The sequence below is a fragment of the Camelus bactrianus genome, chromosome 6 (assembly GCF_048773025.1).
Source record: "Camelus bactrianus isolate YW-2024 breed Bactrian camel chromosome 6, ASM4877302v1, whole genome shotgun sequence".
Taxonomy (NCBI): Eukaryota; Metazoa; Chordata; class Mammalia; order Artiodactyla; family Camelidae; genus Camelus; species Camelus bactrianus.
In genome coordinates, this window is record NC_133544.1 from 11,170,854 (window position 1) to 11,192,013 (window position 21,160).

Genomic DNA, 21,160 nt, shown 5'->3' on the forward strand with positions numbered 1-21,160 from the left:
CTTTGGCCCCTTTTTCACTTGTAACAAATGTACTGCTCTGGTGGGGGATGCTGATAATGGGGGACACTCAGCATCTGTGGGGGCAGGGATCTATGGGAAATCTCTGTACTTTCTGCTCAGTTTCGCTGTAAATGTAAAACTGCTCTAAAAAGTAAAGTCTATTTAAAATAAAACAACAGAGAAGGCAACTCTTTAATGGGTACAGAATTTCTATTTGGGAAGATTTAAAAATTCTGCAGATAGATGGGGGTTGCAAAACCAGGTGAATGTACTTAATGCCACTGAGCTGCATACTTAAAAGTGATGAAAATGGTAAATTTTATGTTATGCATATTTGCCAGATTAAAAAAAAAAACTAGAAAGACAGAAAAAGAAGAAAATATACAAATAACAAATACAATAAATAGAAAACAGTTTAAAACATGGTAGATATTAATCTAACTACGTCAATAATCACTTTAAACATGCCACCCTGTCAACAGGATAAAGAAAAAAACCCCACAGAAATGATCATATCAATTAATGCAGAAAAAACATTTGACAAAACCCAACACCCATTCATGATAATAACTCAGTAAGAGGAATAGAGAGGCAATTTCTGAACCTGATAAAGAATACCTACAAAACTCTACAGCTAACATCGTATTTAATAATGAGAGACTGAATGCTTTCCCCCAAGATTAGGAACAAGGCAAGGATGTCCTCTCTCACCATCCTGTGTGGCATCATGCTGGAAGTCCTGGCTAGTACAGCAACAAGAAAAAGAAAGAAAAGCTGTCCAGACTGAAGAGGAAGAAATTAAACATCTTTGTTCACAGATGTCATGATTGTCTACGTAGAAAACTCCAAAGACTCTACACAAAAATATTCCTGGATCTAATAAGTAAGTGTTGCAACATCACAGGACATAAGATCAACAATCGAGCATAAGTTACTTTCCTATATAGCAGATGAACAACTGGTATATTGGAAAAAATCCTATTTATGATAGCACTCAAAATATAAAATACTTAGGTTAAACCTAACAAAATATATATAGAATCTGTATGTAAAAAAACTACAAAATGCTGATGAAAGAGATCAAAGAGCCAAATAAACGAAGAGATAGTTCATGTTTTAGGAGAAAGTCTACGTGGACTTAGGTTTGGTGATGAGTTTTTAGATACACCAAAAGTACGGTCCATGGAAGAAAAAATGAGTAAGTTGATGTAGTGAGAGGAATGATGAACCCAAAAACACAGGTCTACATCTGAATCCTTGGAACCTGTGAATGTTACCTTATTTGGAAAAAGGGTCTTTGTAAAACGAGAAGGAACTTGAGATGAGATCATCCTGGATTACACAGATGGGCCTGAAATTAATGACAGGTGTCCTTATAAGAGACACACAGGGGAGATCTGACAGACAGAGAGGAGGAGGCAATGTGACCACGGAGGCAAAGATCAGAATGATGTGGCCACAAGCCAAGGGCATTTGATAGCATATGATGAAAATGACACTTTACATCTGTGGTCTTCCTCCCCAAAACCCATAACCCCAATCTAATCAAAAAAAAAATGTCACACAAACCCCAGTTGGGGGACATTCTGTAAAATACCTGACCTGTACTTCTCAAAATTGTCCAAATCATCAAAAACAGTGAAAGTCTGAGAAACCATCACAGCCAAGAGGAGCCTAAAGAGACCGATGACTAAATGTGATGTGGTGTCTTGGATGGGATCCAGGAACAGAAAAGGACATTAGGTAAACACTAAACTAATCTGAATAAATATGAACTTTGGTTAATAATAATGTATCAATATTGGTTTATTAGTTGTGACAAATGTCCGCTAACATAAGATATTAATAATATGGTTAATAACAGGGGAAACTGGGTGTGGGGTTTCTAGGAACTCTCTGTGCTAGCTTCACAATATTTCTGTAATTCCAAATCTATTCTAAAATATATAGTTTATTTTAAAAGTTAAAAAATATAATGAAATAAGCTCTGTTGTTTGCGATCTTTAAAAAAGAAATTAAAAACAAGTACTTTCTGAAAAACAAACCCCCAAACACATACACTTTCAAAGCCTATGCAAGGTAAATTGAAAGCACGTGTGTTATTTGCTGCAGAGTGGACACCTCAAGGGGAGGGGGCTAGGATGCAGACCTGGACAAAGGAGAAGACATGATCAAGGTAAAGAAGGATTCAGGCACAGGTGGATGGTGATAGTGTGCCATCAGATGGGACATTAATGCCCCAAATCTGTGCACCTGAAAACCCTTAACAGAAAGATTGTTACTGATGCATCTGCTCTCGGTGGAAGCAGAGAAACACAGGATTCAGGCACGCGACTCAGAAACACGGTTCGAGCCTGCTGTTACCACCTCCACCGACCTAACCTCAGGCAACTGGGCCGGAGGTCTTTACACAGGCTTTCCAGCCCAATCCTTCAACCTGTCTGTGGCAGGTTGGCCCCGGAGCCACTCCTCTCCTTTCCTTCTTTGCTCCAGCTTGCAGTACTGGCAAGGGCTGTGTCCTCTGTAGTTCCAGCCCCAACCTGGTGACCGGACCCCTGAGCTAGGGAAATACCCCCTCTCTCCTGGGCCCCCAGCCCATGACTGTCTTCCTGCTAATCTCTGGATAGCCTTCCCTTCCCCCATGTGGCTCCTAAGCTCTGCCATCCTCTCTGTAACCAATTCCCTGCTTTAAAGTCATTCTGTTTTCAATCCTCCAGGGGTTTTGGTTTTTCCGTCAAACCTGGAATTATCTGTATGTTACACTGAGGAAACAACCACAGGGTTAAGTAACGTGCCGTGGGCTGAACAGCTTAGCAAGTGACAACGAACTTCAAACCCAGCTCTGTCTGACTCTGAGGCCACGTTTTACTCACACACTTGCTCCCACTGCCCTTGAACGTCCAACCATCCACTAAGGGAAATGGCCTCGGTTCCACCTGTCCCTGTGGCTGCTTTGGAAGGTCTCCCTGGATGGCAGACTCCAGGCGATTTGGTAGCAATTGCTGGGCTCCCTGTTGAGATCAGATGTGTAGCCCAGACCTTAAGCTCCACTCCTAATGTTGGAAAGTATTCACTACCTTACTCCCTCCCTGGAAACTGGGGGAATAGATTGTTCCAATGAGGTTTTAAAAGCCGCTTTTGATTGACTCACTTCATCATCCCCTCAAAGAATGTCTATCCTGGCGACCTGTAATCCTCTCGCACCAAAGTAAGACATGAGTTATTTTTTTTCTGAGTGTTTTCTGCCCCTGCATCCACCCCGTGAGGGACAGGATGTTTTCTATTTGATGACTTGTTAAATGATCTAGGTCTTTGACCCCACCGTGTGGTCGATGGACTGACAGCATCACCTGGCAGCTGGGAGCCTGTGGGAAATGCAAAACCCCAGGCCCCACCCCAGCGCTTCTGAACAAGGATGTGTACTTTAACAAGATCAAGAGCCCCCAATGATTCCTGCTCATGTTAAAGTTGGAGAACGGCTGCCCTAGATGCTTCAGTAGATACTTAGCATCTATGACGTGAAATCTCTTGCGGGGAAGCAGGAAGGATTAAATGAATTAATATATTAGACCAGTGCCTGACATAATACATGCTGTATATCTTAGTATAATAATCATTATTGCTATGACTATTTGCTGAACCTCAAGTCAAGCACTAGGGGGCTCAAAGAATAATAGATGACTAAGACAGAGCCCTGCCTCAAGGAGCCCTCAGGCTGTTGAGAGGTGTGAATATAAAAAAATAACTCCAATCAGGAAGAGCCTGTGCTCTAAGAGTTACTCACCAAGCTACGGGACCTGAGGTTTGGACAGTACTCTGTGACTTGCCAACAAAATTTGCCTCTCATATCACTTGAGCATAAAGTAAGTAATAGGACCATATCACCCCATTTCTGAACTCAGAGGGGCAATGCCCAGGGTGATACAGGGACTTGAATCCAAATCTTTCAACTCCAAATCCAGTGCTTTCCTGTACCCCGCACGACCTCTCCTACAGAAGGTACCAGGTTCCTGTGGGTCCTGGAAAGCTCAAGGTGAAAAGAAAACTGCAACCAAGGGCTGGTACCTTAGATGACACTGGAGTGGCTCCGCGTTGTGCATTCATTATTGGAGAAGGACAGTGATGAGGGCTGGAGATAAAGTGGTCTTTCTCAGAACTTACAGAAATGAAACCCAGGCAGTCCACAGGGGGCAGGATTATTCTGTTGAGCTGGGGGTGTCTAGGCGGGCAAATTCAGGAGCGCACCCCACTGGCCCAACAATGTTCGCCTTTTAGAAAGCTGGTCTTAGGCTCCTTCTCAAAGCCCAGCTGAGGAAGGTGCGCCCACCTGTCATCTTTCCCACCATCTGCTCAGGACCAGTGCACAGGGTCTGCCAAGCAGGCTCTCCCAGTGGTGGGAGAACAGCTGTGTTCTCCAAGGGGGGGGGCCTGGATGAGCTGCTGTAACATCACCTGGGAAACTGTCAGAGATGAAAATCCTCCACCCGCCCAGATCTACTGAGGCAGAAACCCTGGGAGTGAGGCCTGACATCAGGTGTTTTAACAAGTCCTCCAGATGGTTCTAAGCTTGAGAACCACAGCTCTATTGCCGTCCAGTAGAACTCTGCAGTGGTGGCGATGTTCCATATCCACACTGTCCAGTACAGACGCCACTGGCTACGTGTGGCTATCAGGCATTTGAAATGCGGCTAGTGCAGCGAAGGAACGGGATTTTTAATTTTATTGACTTTTAATCAATTCAAATAGGCACGTGTGACTAGTGGTGGACAGCGCAGGTCTAGAGGACAGTCTCTCCCACCCCCATTCACATAAAATAGTCACAGGACCCCCCAGGAAGGTGGGGAGTCTGGAGAAGTACAAGGAAATAAGATGTCGGAAAGGAGATGCTTCATTGCCAGGCCTGGGGAGAAACAGAATCCCGGTGAAGCTGAGCAGAGACCCAGGCAGGAGTGGACACTCCCTAGAGACCCCTGGTCCCCTTGTCCCTGAAGGTGGCACAGGAAGGCCTTGGGCACATCCTCAGGGAGAGGTGCTGCAGTGACACGGGGGTGGCGAACAGGGCAGGGCTGAGTGGCAGGTGGAAAGGCTCACTGACTCATAAGCTAACAACTCAAATAGAAAAAGACCTCTTAAGGGATTCAGCCAAAGAAAATGAGTACAAATTAAAGCAGGAAAGATTTGGGTCTGACACGAGGAAGAACTACTTGACACTCAGAGTAGCCAAAACAAATCTTGCTGTTGGAACCTCAGGAGCCTCTGTCCCTGCAAGGGAAGGATGAGCTGGTGAAAGGGTCCCCGTATCCTCGTTTCTGTTTCATTGACTAGCTAGGTGACCGTGAACTAGGGGGCCTGACTGTGCTGGCCTCAGTTCCTTCATCTGCAGTAGAGAACCCAAGAGGCCAAACACCAGGGGGAAGGAATCAGAATATGAGGCAGTTCAGAGCTCAGGCTCTGGAGCCAGCCAGACGTGGTCTGACACTCAGCGTGGCCTCAGCTGTGGGACCCTGTGTTAGTCTCCTGACATGTCCGTGTTTCAATTTCCTCATCCGTGAAACAAGTCTGCTTATCATGGAGGCTTCCTAAAGACTAGATGGATGCAAAGTATAGAGCATAGGGCTGGGCACATGGTAGGAGCACAGGAATAATTAAAAAGGAAACCGTAAGTTTGTTTTCTACATCTGTGAGTCTGTTTCTGTTTTGTAAGTAAGTTCATTTGTATCATCTGTTTTGATTCTGCATGTAAGTGATATCATACAATATTTGTATTTGTCTGACTTACTCCTCTTAGTATGATAATTCTAGGTCCATCCCTTTTGCTGCAAATGGTATTATTTCATACTTTTTTATGAGGAGGGAAGGGATACATTAGGAGTTTGGGATTAACAGATACAAACTTCTATATATAAAATAGATAAACAAGTTTCTAGTGTAACTAGAATATAATATAGGGAACTATATTCAGTATCTTGTAATAACCTATAGTGGAAAAGAATATATATATATTCAGATATATATATGTCTGAATCACTACACTGTACACCAGAAACTAACGTAACATTGTAAGTCAGCTATATTTCAATAAAAAGAGAGAGAGAATATAATTAAAAAGCTTACTAGGTGTACCAAACCTTTTCATGTACTCACTCATTTACTCCTCACAACGACATGAGGAAGCAGTCCAGTTTTTATACCCATTTTCAGATGAGGAAACGGAGGAAGAGAAAGATGATATAACTTGCCCAAGGCTACAAACCCAGCAGTGTAGCTCCACAGTCCATGCTTTTGAATGCTGCTCTAGAGTGCCTCCCATACACACTCACTTGTATTAGTATCCACCTGCAGGACAGCCATGTGTAGAAAAGGCGACGTATCAAGAATCAGGAGTCGAAGGCCCTGATCCCAGTCCCCTCACGTGGTGACCACGAGCCCCTTCTCCCGCCCTAGCCCAGCGTTCCCATCTGTTTGGTAAAGATGGGGACTACGTGGACCTTGGAGCCTCAGGAGCTGGGACAGTCTTTGGGAAGAAGCAGGACAAACTCTATCTGAGAAGTTGAAAACCCACGTATGCCAGCTGGTCAGAGGGAGACTGTCCCAGAAGACCCTGAGGGCTCCTTCCAAGTTAAGACCAGTTAAAGCTGCGATCTCATTCCAAGGACTCAGAGACATCTAATGGGAAATACCAAAGTGTAAGTTGGAACCTAAGATTCCAGTCCTGGCTTGGCTGGGTGAGCCAAGGCAAGCCGTGCCCTCCTTTCTCCTCCTCACAGCCAGGGCTGCCCGTGCCCGTTTTCCCGCAGGTTTGGCTGCATATTCACCCTCCCAGCCCCAGGGGATGAAGGTCGACTGGTCCAAGTCAGTCCTATAACTCCACCCCTCTGTTGGTGATTGGCTCAGACCTGAATACAGGACACAATCTTGCCCAATGAGGAGAAGTCAGCAAGGCACGGTTAGAAGAGGAGTTTCTCCCTAATAGGCAAGGCCCATAGGAGAGCCTGCTTTCCATGGGGACACTGTGGGTGCCTAGAACTGCTGCAGCCACCTTGTGACCATGAGGTGTGGTGAAGAGAATCACAGAGAAGCTGGGACCTGGTGTTTCAGAGCCCCTGAATTAACCAGCCCTGTACCTCTTCAAGAAGATAAGAAACCTATTGCTAAGTCATTTTTGGTCCAGTATTCTCTTTCTCACAGTCAAATGAATCCTAAATTACACATTTAGTTTTCTCATTTGTCAAATGAAGATAATAACTTTAGATTCTCATGAAGATAAAATGAGATGAAAGATATGAAAATGCCTAAAGCATCTGTGAGATGCTCAGTATTCAGTGGCCTGAAAAGCTAACAGCTTTTAAGATGGAGGTGGGGAGGTACTGTTAGTCCCATTGTAACCCACTGGTAGACAATTTAGCATCCAAGGGGCTTCTCTTTGGGGTAAAAGAAGCCCCCACAATTGTGCAGACTTTCATTAATGCTTAGTTTGTTACAATTACATCTAATTAAGAGAACTCAGAAAACCAATTTTTCTCAATTATAAATATGATGAATGATATGTTCTTAAACAATTTGAAATACAATTACAAACAATGCATTTAATTCTTCTGAGTACTCCAAATATCTCAAATAGACAAAACATTCAGAAACACAATGGTTACATAGCTTATTACTGTATCTACTTAGATCCACTCTAAAACACACACACACCATGGCCTTAATTCATCCTTCTGCATTTGATATGTTACCTTCCCAGGGTTGTTGCTATGTTCATTTATGCTTCATTGCATTTTTTATGTCATCCTAGGGTTTCAGTAATATTTCACTCCATCCTGAGAAGTCATTAGTCTCACCAGAGCCAAAAGACAGAAGACAGCTCCTCAGACAAGCTGAGGACACAGAATTGGGCAATTAGTTAATTGATTCTTGGCTGGAATGTAGTACCTGGATGTACAATATAAAGTGACTCAAACATGAGTCTCCAAACCCCAGGCTGTGTCCCTTTTAAAATAAAATAATTTTACTTCTGATGACTTTAAGCATCTGGGATTTGGGTGGTTTTTTTTAACAGAAGTTTAGGAGTTTTTAAACTTGGTGTCTTCCCTGGGATGGTGTCATGAGAAGAGCACTTTATTGATGAGATACGCTTCCCCCAAACCCATCACTCTTGTCTAACTGTGAGAAAAGTATCAGACAAACTCAAACCAAGGGACATTCTACAGAACATCAGCGAGTACTCCTCAGAACTGTCAAGCTCATGCAAAATAAGGGAAGACCGAGAAACCATCACAGACCAGAGGAGACTAAGGAGTTGAATTAAATGCAACGTGGGATCCTGGACCAGAAAGAGGACATTAGAAAAACTGATTAAAATCTGAATGAAGCCTGGGTTTTTGTTAAGAGTAATGTGCAGTGTCAACCTCTTAGGTTAACAAATGACAAATGACAAATGACCAGATAATGTGTGGGTTTAAAGTTTCAGTTATGCAAGATGAGTAGGTTCTAGAGATGTGCTGTTTAATAGGGTACCTGTAGTTACCAACATGTATTGTTAATGTCAAAATTTGTCAAGAGGGTAGATCTCGTGTTAAGTGTTCTTATCCAAAAACAATCAACAAAAAAGGAGGCGGGATACAAAGACATTTTGGGAGGTGCTGAATACACCTCTTACCTTGATTGTGGTGATGGCATCCCAGTGCTTGCATATTCCCCAACACACCAAATTGTACACATTAAATATGTTTGTTCTGTGTATATCAACTATGCCTCAATAAAGCTTTTTTTTTTTTAAGGGAGAGGGTATAGCTCAAGTGGTAGAGCGCATGCTCAGTGTCCAAAAGGTCCTGGGTTCAATCCCCAGTACCTCCTCCAAACAGAAATCAATGAATAAACCTAATTGCCTCCTCCTCATAAAAAATAAAGCTGTTTTTGGTTGTTTTTTTTTTTTAAGAAATCAACATTGGAAGGAACTGGGTGAGAAGTCTATTATCTTTGCAACTTTTCTCTAAATCTAAAATTATTCCAAATGAGTGTATTTTTTTTAATGGTGCCCTAGTCAGGGCTCCCCCAGAAGTGGACCCTGAGACAAGGATATGTGTGGAAGCAGCTACTTTGGGAGGTGATTCTAGGAATCACCCAGCAGGGGATGGGGATGTGAGACCAGGAAGGGAGGAATCCAGAGAGGCGGAGTTGGCAAGCAGGTTACCGATGTGGGTGACTGGGCACAGTCCTGCCCAGAATCATAGGAGATGGTGTACATTATGCCTCTGTTACCCCACGTGGGAGGCAGGGGTGCTGGAACACTTTCTCATCAGATATTGGTAGAGGACACATCCAGGCTGCCCACATGGGCTAAGCTGGTTCCAGTGGTCAGAGACTGCCAGCTGGCAAAGAGTTGTAGGGCTCATGGTCTGAAGCTGTCAAGTGACAGGTGAGGGTATACTGTTTACCAGGAGGAGACAGACAGGACACCAAAGTCATCCGCCACTCTCGGTGTCTTTCCCAGAACTGATTCTACCTTTAAATGTCTCTTGGCTGATAGCATCTTACCCATTGTCCTGTTAGGATGTATTGACCTGGTCCAACAATATTATTGGAAGCTTATGTATGCTTTTATTTGCATTTTATTATAATTCATATAAGACCATCTAAAAATTTCATCTCCTACTTGATGAGGGATTGAATGTGCAAAGTAAGTTCCTCTCCTCAGGACACGTGATGAATTTGTCACTGGGACGTCCTGTGGAACCCTCTCCCTCCTTGATTCTTTGCTGCCTCTCAGCTTCGAGTCGCCCTGCCTGGATCTGATGTGGCCAAAGTGCTCATTGGCCCTTCCCGCCCTTGCCACTGTGTCTGTTTATTCTGGGATTATTTGGTTTACGTGCAGTTCCTGGTGTTTATTCTTTCCTGCTTATGCAGATAGAGACAATGACATTTTCTATCAGATACTAACGTGGAAAACAGAGGTCATTTCAGTAATTTACATGAAGGGGATTCATTTCAGGGAACTGGTTATACAGCTGAGAAGCCAAACAGGGGACAGTAAGATTAGCAACTTGAGAAAACTGCTAGCACCTTTGGGCTGGTGGGACAAAGGAGAGGTGCTAGTGGAGACCCACTGGGCTGGGGACCCCTAAAGAAGCCGGCACCACGGTGGCTCCAACAAGACAACAGCTGGAGCCATGGGAGACGATGCAGCCAGTGCTGGAGACTGCAGGAGACAGAGAACACGGGGACAAACAGCCTGGTTTCTCCTTTCCTCCCTCTCTCCAGCCTCCCTCCCAAGTGGCCAAGTCCAGCCAGAAGCCTAGGAAATACAGCCCGTAGGGACAGTCCCTGTGAGATGCAGAGCAGAGGAGGAGGGGGGCCAGGCGTGAACTTCAGGCTCACACATGCATCCCTAATCATTATAACCAGTTACGCACCTTAGAGAATGAAATACTCACATATATCAACAATCCCTTAATTTTAGAATAAAAAGTAAGTACTATACCCTAGATCCACCTCAAATCATTCAATTAACCCAACATTAGACTAACTTCTCATTTGCATATCATTATGTATTCATGGATTTTCATGAGTTTGCGCCAATTAACCACATTAGTAGATGGTCAAATTGTCAAACTTGTCTGCATGAGCACCTTTGGGATGCCCTTGGCATCCTTGATAGCATCCTTCCTTTCTGCAACAATCAGATGATCCAGAACTTTCCATCCTGATTATTTACCACCACCACCATCACTCTCCTGAAATGGAATCAGCTGCCTTCTAAGGAGTCCTGATTTGGTTAGGGGAGAAGAATAAAAACCAAAACCTGGCTGCAAGGAGCTTACCCTTGGTAGTGACAAAGCTGGAAACATTTCTTTTCAAGATTATGAATTTATATTGATAGTTTCAATTCAACATAATGTCTTGCAGAACCTCACTTTTTAAAAAAGAGTATATAACTTCCATGGCCAAGACTTTCACATCCCTGGCAGGACCAAAGCTCCTTGAGAAAGAATTGGGGAGTATTGGCTTCAGAAATGGCTAACGCCCAAACTCCTCTGACAGTGGTGCCTATGAAACACCTTGAACGGGTGACACGCTTCTGGGTGCTCGGCTGGCTCTAAGCACTTCACCTGCATCACCTCATTTAATCACAGCAACCCTCTACAAGTAGGATTATTACCCTTGTCCAGACAAGAGAACAGACTTAAATACGGGGGATAAAGTCCCTATGGTCCTGCAGTGCGCATCCCGGTAACCCACCCGCAGAGTCCGTGTGCTTCACCCTGCAGCACACGGCCAGGCTGAGGGCATCCCTGGTCCCCAGACAAACCACCTGCACTCCCACCGCCCTGCCTCTGCACGTTCTGTCTGCTCTCCCTCCTGTACTTGGGACGCCTCCTTGAACTTCGAATTCCAGCAAGAATGTTCCTCTGTGCTCCTTGTACATCTCAACACACGTTAGAGCTGCGTGTGTGCATGTGTGTGCTCGTGTCTTGCCTTATGCTGTGAGCCCCTCACGGCAGGTTCTGCTTTTCTCTCATCTCCGTGTCCGCACTGCATGGTGCCGGACATGCGGCAGGTGCTCCAGTCACACGTGATGAAGAAAGAAGGAGGGAGGGCTGGCTGTCAGGTCGCTCAGCACCTGGCACGTGCTGAGGGATCCTGTCTCCTCTATGGTCATTTCTTGTTTAGTCGAAGGGGACTTTCCCCAACTTGCGTCCAAAATACGCACCAAAATTAGATGGTTGCTTTTCTTAAAACAAGTGAGTCTCTATCTGCTAAAGAAAAAATTAGCCTGATTTGCTCCTGTCTTAGAGATTTGTGGCAACAGTCTGGGAGGCCAATAAGGAAAACTGGGCTGGGGTCAGAACCAAGGGCTAGCAGTTCTTTCAGGGTTCTGAGGGCTCGTGAGAAATCCCCACAAATCAAGTGATGCTCTTGCCAACTGACGCTGAATCTCCACCCCCCCCTCCACACACACATGCACACCCACGCTGCCTTGGTAACCAACCAAGTGCAAATGCAGCCACGTTCCCCACGATGAGAGACCTGAGAGTTCACAGGGCCCAGGCAAGTTTCTCCCACAGTGCCTGGTGTGCGAGGCTTTGTCACTGCCCGCGACCGTGTGAGTCCAAGTGCATGCACGCCTCCAGTGCACGTGCCCTGGAGCATCGTCCGTCAGGACTCCTCAGATTTAAAACCTGTGAGCACTTGGGCAGTGTCAGGGTTGGCGTGGCCGAGCCGGCTTTAATGAATGCATCGTTAGTACCGTGTTGTTCTGCCTGTGGCCGCTACGCCTTGACAGCAGCCTGTTCCCCGAAATAGGTTAAATCCTCCTCCACTGCCTCTGTTCCCTTGTTTACACTACTGACTCAGCCACTGTATATATGAAGAAAAGACTCCCAAAGAAATTATTAGTGTTGGCATAGCAACAATATGTTAATTGTGTCTTCCCTAAAGCGACCAGCAGGACCTCCACCCGGTGTTGGTCCAGTTACTGTGCACTTCAAAGCAGAATAAAACTAAGTGCCTTCCTTTGTACAGGTGCTGTAATTCAGACTCTCCCCTCCCTTTAACCCAAGTTAATAAGGTTTAGGAGATTTTAAATGTTTCCATGTTAAAACAGAAAAGAATGAGTGTTGGTCCATGACACTGCCTTGATGTTACAGCACTGAGGAGGGAAGAGGTCATTGTCTTTTCTGTCTTATTCCTTTGTCCTCAGCCCCAGAGCCACTCTGTATCTCTGAAATCTAACTCATGAACTAAGGCGGGCTCCTGAGCTTGGTGAGGGGACAGCTTATAACAGCTACTATGTTTGGACTGCAAATAAGAGCGGACTGAACTCAAACGGAATTAATCTGCAGAGATGACGATCAACTGCAAGTAAAGATATCCAGGCCGGGTGGGCTTCAGGCTCAGGGATGGAACCAAAGACTCAGGTCCTTTCCAGGTCTCTGCTCATCCCTTCTCAGCACTGGACTCCTTCCAAGTCTGGGCCCCTGTGGTCCCAGCAAAGGGGGGGAAAGGCAGAGACAAAGAGACAGACAAACAGACAGATAGACAGGGTGAGAGGGAATGGATCTGGATTCTCATCCCTCCACAAAAGGCAGAACATTTCCCAGCAAACCGCTTCTGGTGTCTCACTGGCAGAATCAAGTCATGTGCGTTCCAGAACCAGTCAGTAGCAAGGTAAATGGCATTATTCTCAAATAACCTGGGGTCTCCCCATGAGCTGAAGTTAATTCTTCAAACGGAAGTTCTCCTGTGCTCGTTGGGAGGGGTGAGGTGGACAGTGGGGACCCCACCACTGTACCCGCTTTGTAAGACGGGTAAGCACTACCAGGACATAGATGAGCACGGCTAGGGTGTGGGTGAGCACCTCTCGGGTACTAGTAAGCACTACTAGAGTGCAAGCAAGTGCCACTAGGACGCAGGTGAGCATCACTAGTCTACAGGCGAGCACGTCTAGGACGTGGGTCCTATGTATTCTGCCACCGCAGCCTCCTCTTCTCCACCCTCAAGACTGAGTCATTCACAAGGGACCCAGCAAAGCCGTGGGAACTGGAGGATGTCCAATAGTCCTCCTTTCCCTTGGGGATGAGGCACACCCTCTCTAGCGCGTCTCTCTTTCACCCTCAGTTGTGACGTGTGACCCTCTCCCAAGAGGAGTGCTGGGCTCTGCCTGTGCCAACGAGAGCTGCTGTCTAAAGACCATGTGCAGAGGAGTTCCTCAGCCAACATCTGACCTCTAGCACCTTCCTGGCCAAGCTTTCTAGGTTCTTGGGGTAGAAATTGTTTTCCAGCTGTGGCTGGACAAAAAGGTGTGGCTGTCAGCAGAAGCCATTTCTCCACACAATTCTGCTTCCTCTTGAAACTTTTATCTGTCAAGTACTTGCTTGAAAAGAGCATAATATTATGTAAATAAACACCTGTTGGTCACAGACCATTCACTCAAGAACCTGGTTAATCCAAACAGCAGTGGTCGTCCCTTCCCAATTTCCAATGTTTCTCTTGCCTTTAACATTTGATCTTCAGAGCAACATTGAGAAGTGGGCAGAGAAAACCACATTATTCCCATTTAATAAAGGGGAAGACTCAGGTGCTTAAGTAATTTGTTTAAGGCTTGTCTCAGATCTGACAAAGGACTTCCCTTGTATCCAATATACATAAAGAACTCTTAAAACTCAACAATAAAAAAAACCAACAACTCACTTTAAAAAAATGACAAAAGGACTTGAAAAGACACATCCCCAAAGAAGATGTGAGAATGGCAAATAAGCACATAAAAGATGATCAACATCATTAGCCATTAGGAAAATGCAAATCAAAAGCACAATGAAATACTAATTCATATCCACTGGAATGACTGTAATAAAAAAAGACAGACAATACCAAGTGCTGACAAGGAGGCAGAACAAATCACTGAACATTTCTAGTGGGAATGCAAAATGGGAGAGTCATTTTTGAAAACAGTTTAGTGATTTCTTATAAAGTGAAATATATACTTGCCATGTAACTCAGCAGTCTCATTCTTGGATATTTACCTTAGAGAAATGAAAACTTTTATTTACACAAACACCTGTAAACTAATGTTACAGCAGTTTGGTGATAGCCAAAATTTGGGAAAACCCAGGTGTCCCTCACCAGGTGAATAAACAATACAATAGACTATTTACTCAGCAATAAAAAGAAATGAGCTGTTGATAGATGACGACTTGGATGGATCCCAAAGACATTATGCTGAGTGAGAGAAGCCAGTCTCAGAATTACACACAGTATGATTCCATCTCCACGATGCTCTGGGAAGGACAAAAAAATTGCAGTCATGCAGAGCACCTCAGGGGTTGCCAGGGCTTCTGGGTCGGGGAGAGCCTGGCTGTAAAGGGAGTCTTTTGGGGTCACAGAACTATTCTGTATCCTATTTGGGGGGATGATCACATAAATTTATACATGTGTTCAATTTAGATAAAAGGAAAAAGAGCCTATTTTACTGTGTGATAATTTTTACTGTGTGATAATTTTACTGTGTGATTATTTTTAAAATAAAACTTCAAAAATTTGGAGACCTAAGACGACATCCGCTCCCCACCTGCTTTTTCTGCCGCGGTACCACACCAGCTCCAAGCATTGCTCGTGGCACAGCCTTTGGACCCTCACTCAAAGCATTGTCTTTATAGAGGGTTCTAACAAGGTTCACTCCCAAGTTTCCCAGCCCATGGAAGTAAGAGATTAGAAGGAGAAGGAAGGGAGCTGCTAGAAGCAGGCACCCTGGCAGTGCCAACAGCAGCAGCTGGCAGTGAGAGAGGAGGCAGAACCATGAAATGCAAACATTTGCATTTGGAACACGCTAGTGTCTGGGCCATTTTGTTCAAGGGCCCCAGGCACACACTTCTGAGACGTGGGAGGACGCGTCTGCGTGCCAGCCCTGGTTCCTGATGAGGGATCTGAATCTCAAGAGAAAGATCACTCCAGGCTCCTGGCTCTCTCTTTGCAGCAGCTGGAAGGACCAGTAGAGAAGACTGTTGGTGTCTACTCTACTCACGAGCAACCCTGAAGGTTAGATGTGCAGTGATCTGCCTTTACGTGGGACAAGAATGTGGACACCCGGATGCCAGTGAGTACACCTGTCAATCGCCAGCACCTGCCCTCAGCACAGCCTTGTCATTGACTGTTATTCCCATGACCAGTGACCACTGGTCTACAACACTCTAACACTTACTGAGCACCTACTATGTTCCTGGCACTTTCTTAAGAACTTTATGTGGACTGTTTCATTTAACCCTCACAATAGCCCTATAAGTAAGAACATAATAAGTTCCATTTTACAGATGAAGAAACTGAAGCCAGAGAGGTCAAGTGATTCACTTAAAGTCATACATCCAGTACATGGTGGAACCAAGACTGTAATAGCTCCAGAGCCTCCCCTCCGGACCACTGTGCCCCTCTGCCTCAGAGCTGAGACGTGGAAAAGAGCACAAAGAAAATGGACTTTTAGAGCTGTAATAGAAGTGAAAAGAAAGCGAGGATGACAAAGACACTGGTGTTTCTTCTGCAGGAAATAGATGTTTAGAGTAACCCAGAGAATGAAGTGGCTCATTTATCTACAATGTGTTTAAACCATATACAGCTTTGTTCCCCCTTTGCATCTGAATTTTTGCCAGTTATATCAGTTGTAGATCACTTAGGATCCATTCCTCCATCGTAGTTACTGCTTGTGTTTTGTCTTGGTCTACAGCGATACAAATCCAATGCTCTCTGCCTGTTCTTTTGTTGAAGCTCTTCTAATTATCTCAGGGTTGGCGGGGTAGTGGGGGGGGGGGCTCTAACTTTATCCTCTAATAGATTCTGCCATTTGAACACATAGGAAATCTTGGTTGCCTATGTACTTGAACAACAGTTCGGCTTAGAATAAAAGATAATTAGAATAAAAGATAATACTTATTTTTTTAAAAAAAGAATGAAGTATTCGACTCAATGGAGGCTTATAGTTAGAACATAAGTCCTCCAGAAACAAGAAAAAATGATTCTCGAAGCTATTTTAGCAATTGCTTCAAACTGCAAAAAAGTTATTCATCAAGTGAGAGAGATTTTAGCAAAACTTACAAAGATATTTATTTAACTTAATGTGTGGAAATGTGGGATGAGAAAGGTGACATCATGAAATTATTATTCCTGAGAAATCCAGTTATACATACATATCTCTCCTTTTGTAATCTAAGTGTTCTCAGTGGTCTCAGGAATTATATTCTAGAATCACACGGGTCTCCTGTTCAGTATGGAAAGAACTTGGGTGCTTAAAGGGAAAAGCCCTCAGTTGTCTGGAAAATCCACTTTGTGGAACATTTATCCCCAAACCACAGAAGATAAAGACCTTGTAACCACAGGATAGAATTCCATCTCTAATGCCAAGACTTAGATTCCTGAAAACTCTCTTACAGGAGAGTTTGTGGTTGAGGAACATCTAACCTTAAAGAAAAGAAACCAGTAAGGACACCAAGATAATGATTAAGCCACAGAAATCCCTGAAGTATTTGTGATGCTTAAAAAAAAAGGCAGAAACTATGGAATTCAGCCTTTGAGATGGTCCCCAGTGATCACTGCCTCCTGGTTTACCCATCCTTGTTTCATCCCCTTCCCTTGAGTGTGGGTGGGATTGAGTGACTTGCTTCTAACAAATAAAATATGGCAGAATTAATGGGACACCACTTGTAAGATTAGGTTATAAAAAGACTGTGGTTTTTGTCTTGGGTCTCTGTCTCTGATTACTCACTCTGGGAAGGCTATTGTCATGTCACAAGGCAGCACTGTGGAGAGGCCCACATGCTGAGGGGACCAAGGACTGCCAACGGTCATGGCCATGAGCTTGGAAGCAGATCTTCCACATCAGGCAAGGCTTCAGATGAGACTACAGCCCCTGCCAACAGTTTGACTGCAACCTCCCGTGAGATCTTGAGCCAGGAGCCCTGAGCTAAGCCACTCCTGATTTCTAATCCACAGAAACTATGAGATAATAAATGTTGTTTTAAGCTGCTATATTTGGAGGTAATGTGTTATATAGCAACAGATAACTAATATACAAATTAAATAGACTGTCAGTGAGAGTTTATGTAATATAAGTTGGTAATAAAGAACATTTTCCATTCCATTTACCATCCCTTGCATGCTGCAAACTTTCAAGATTCTGTCACCATCACCATTTCAAAGAGATATTGTCATTTGTAACTGGATTTGTACTGATCATTTGAATGGAGAGGTAGATACAACTATATAAACAATAAGTCTTGCTGGATGAGGACTAGGTGTAATAAAGGAAACCTCTCAGCTCCCCTGGGCTATGGTGTAATACCCCCCAAGGCCCCCTCTCCCAAAGTACCATTTAATTTTTGCTTTTATAGAAAGTGTGTACATAGCGCAGGATATAATAATTTGCTAGAATTTTCCAAGGGGTGGGGGTGGATTTACTCCATAAAGTTTTCCTGGACCAGCTTTGCATTTGGGTTACTGACGGGAAAACCTTCTCTATCAGGGCCTCAGCCTCCTTCCCACACACTCAGAGGAAGGCACCTGGCCTTATAGGATGTGGGGAACTGAGTCTACTTCCTTTGAACTGCAGAAGGGGACTCCACATTTAAGCGAGGACCTTGTGAAGGGAAAGACAGCCCCCACCCTCAGGAACATTTTTTCTTAGGAGTGCTGGCTTGGAGTACTTTCTTGAGCCTCCTCTGGGCCTCGCTGTCCACACCTCAGCCTCCATCTTCTGCTGTCTCAAGGCCTCTGCAGAGCAAAGACCATCCCAGGCCTTAACTTAAGACTCCAGGAAGGAAGGAGGGTAGCACACTCTGAACAGCCTGACACACGCTGGGTCACCTGACTGGGCCTGACCCCTGGATTCCTTGGGTGTCTTTGGTGGAAAATAAAGCCCAGACTCCTCAGCCTGGCCTGGGCGAGGGAGAGAAAGGAAGGTGGGGGAGCAGGAAGGGTGGCGACTCCAGCCTCATAATCCCAGGCCAGGAGAAGCACACTTTCCACATTTTGCAGAGACATGGAAAGAAGCCATCTCTTGACTTGGCCTGTTCATTCCATTTATTTAGGCATTTTTTTCCTATTTCTCTTTTTCTTAGTTCAATTCATTTAACAAGCTGAATTTCTAGAACTGGCCAAGATCTGACTTCCTGCTTTAAATCAAAAAACATCAAAACAACAAAAGCCATTCAACCACCCATAACTCTATAATAATGAGGACCTTTGCAACCACAGTGGCCTGGATTCAGGTCAGCAAGAGGTGGGTGGGGTTGCGGAGGAGAAGGTAACCCGGGAAACCCGGGGGCTATTTGGGACCAGTCAGACCTCAGAGGACCATGATGGATTGTTGTAGCAGATGGTTGGAGCTGGCATGGTGTTCCTGAGTGCCAATCTCAACCCAAATTATTTGGTGTTATTAGCCCCCAATGGGTAGAGATGCCTCCAAGAGTAGGGATGCCATCTTTTCCCTTTGGGACCCCTCTGCACACTGGCTAGGCAGGAAGTGTTATCGATTGATGGTGGGAGCCCATCTGAGCTCAGGATTTGGTCTGCAACGTCCTAAAAAAGAAGCAAGGGTAGATAGGGAAAAGGGACCTCTGGGGGCAAATTGTTTCATAGCTGCTTACGTAGAATTTCCTCACCATGGATGGCTCAGCCCCATACATTACAGTCAGTTGACCACTACACCTATAAAGGATGGAGAGAATGCTGACTAATTTTTACCCCTGTGTGCTCAGAAATGTGCCAGACCATATACTATAAGAATAGCTAGAATGTGATGATGTTTCTTTTTATTTTTTTAATTGAAGTACATGATGAAGTTTCTGTTCCAAGCAGTTTGCATAGGTTATGAGGGACCCAGTTTGATACGAGGTAGGGTTTGGGTGTGCCTGGACGTGTCTGGAGTACCAATGGGGAAGACCCCATCTGAAATCTATCTGCATAAGGACTGAGAGATCTCCTAGCGAAAATGCTTCCCAAGGGAAAAGGGAAATTACCTAGTGTGGGTGTGGTACCACCCATTATTAATTTCAGCTGACTATAACACTTAAAAAAAAAAAAAAGAAAACCCTCAAAATAACTAGCTTAAACACGATTGAAGTTTTATTTTCTTTGATGCAAAAGAGATCCAGAACTAATGGAGATTCCACAGTATCATTAGGGACATAGGCTTCAATCTTTCTGCTCCACTGTTTAAGGACATAGCTTCCATCCACAAGCTCACCTCAGGGTCCAAAATGGCTGTTGGAGCTCCAGTCATCACAACGCAGGCTACGGACTAGAAGAAAGAGGGAAGAGGGCAAAAAAGGACACACTTACAAATGAGAAAGTTCCCTAAGCAGCCTTCCTTACACACAGCCCCTCTGCTTCCATCTTGTTGGCCAGAACTTAGTCACGTGGACATATTGAATTCCAAGGGAATCCAAAGAGTCTTGTCTTTTCCTCCAGGTGAAATCAGAGTTTACTTCCAAAGGAGAAAGGAGAAGATGGATTTCTGTATATGCAACAAGCAATTGCAGCCTTAGGAACCCACCAGGAAGCACCATGGCTGCATGTCCAAGTCTCGGAGAAGGAGGAGGCGGCAGGAAAACTCTGAGACTTGGGCGCCTAAGGCATGCTAAATTGGGATCCCTCCCACTGAGAGTGACGTCAAAAAAGGGAGAAGAACTCTGCTTTGATAAAGGCCCCCAGGGCTGAGTGAAGGAGAAAGGTCAAGTGCCTGGTCGGGCAGCACCAATGCATGGCAAGATCTGCCTTCTCGGTAAGCACATGTGTAGGACATCCCTAAATGCCTTCATAAATAACTGAAGCAGGGGTCAGGGAACACAGGGGTCATCAAAAATCAGAGAAATTTAGGTCACCACTGTCAAAGTGACCCTATTCATACTCAGGACTAACGAGACTGTGATGATCCCATTATTCATATGTTAATCCTCACCACCAACTTTACAGAATTAAGATTACCCCCTTCGCAACAGTGGAGGAAACTGAGGCTCAGCCAAATCAAGTTAATCTGGGTCCCACAACGTACAACTGGTAAACAGCAGAGCTGTGAGTAAATTCAAGTGTGCTGATCTCAAAAACTCTGTTCTTTCCACTCCACACCCTACTGTGCTTTCTCTCTGGTAAGGAGAGTCCAGGGCTGGAAGAGAGAACGAAATGGGACAACAAATGAAGTCTGGGAGATACGTGTGGCTTTTTTCTGCCCAGAATCCCTTCTTTTGGGCAAGGATCCCACCCGACGCCTTATAATTGGTGGTAAGTCAACTGTGGAGGTTGTTCCTTCCCTGATCACCCAATAAGCAGCTAAGATAAACTGAAATTTGGACTCTCCTTCCCCCGGGAATTTGAATCTTGGGTGAAGGCTGCAGAGCTAAACACAGCAGAACCACAACAGCTCCCTAAAAAGACTTCCTGTGGGTTCCTGAGACATTCAGGTCTCTGATCTTCAGTTCCATGAGCTACCCCAAATCCCAACAAAGCATAGATGCGAATACCCATCCTCCCTTCTTCCTTAGAAACAAAACATAAAGTTTACTGGGGGTGTAAATGTACTAGCTTTAAAGGCATTAACTCATTTGAGAAATGCACTTTTTAATCCCTTCTTTCTCCTTTTTTAGACCTGGAGTGCTGATGTGATGGCTGGAGCAACAGTGAC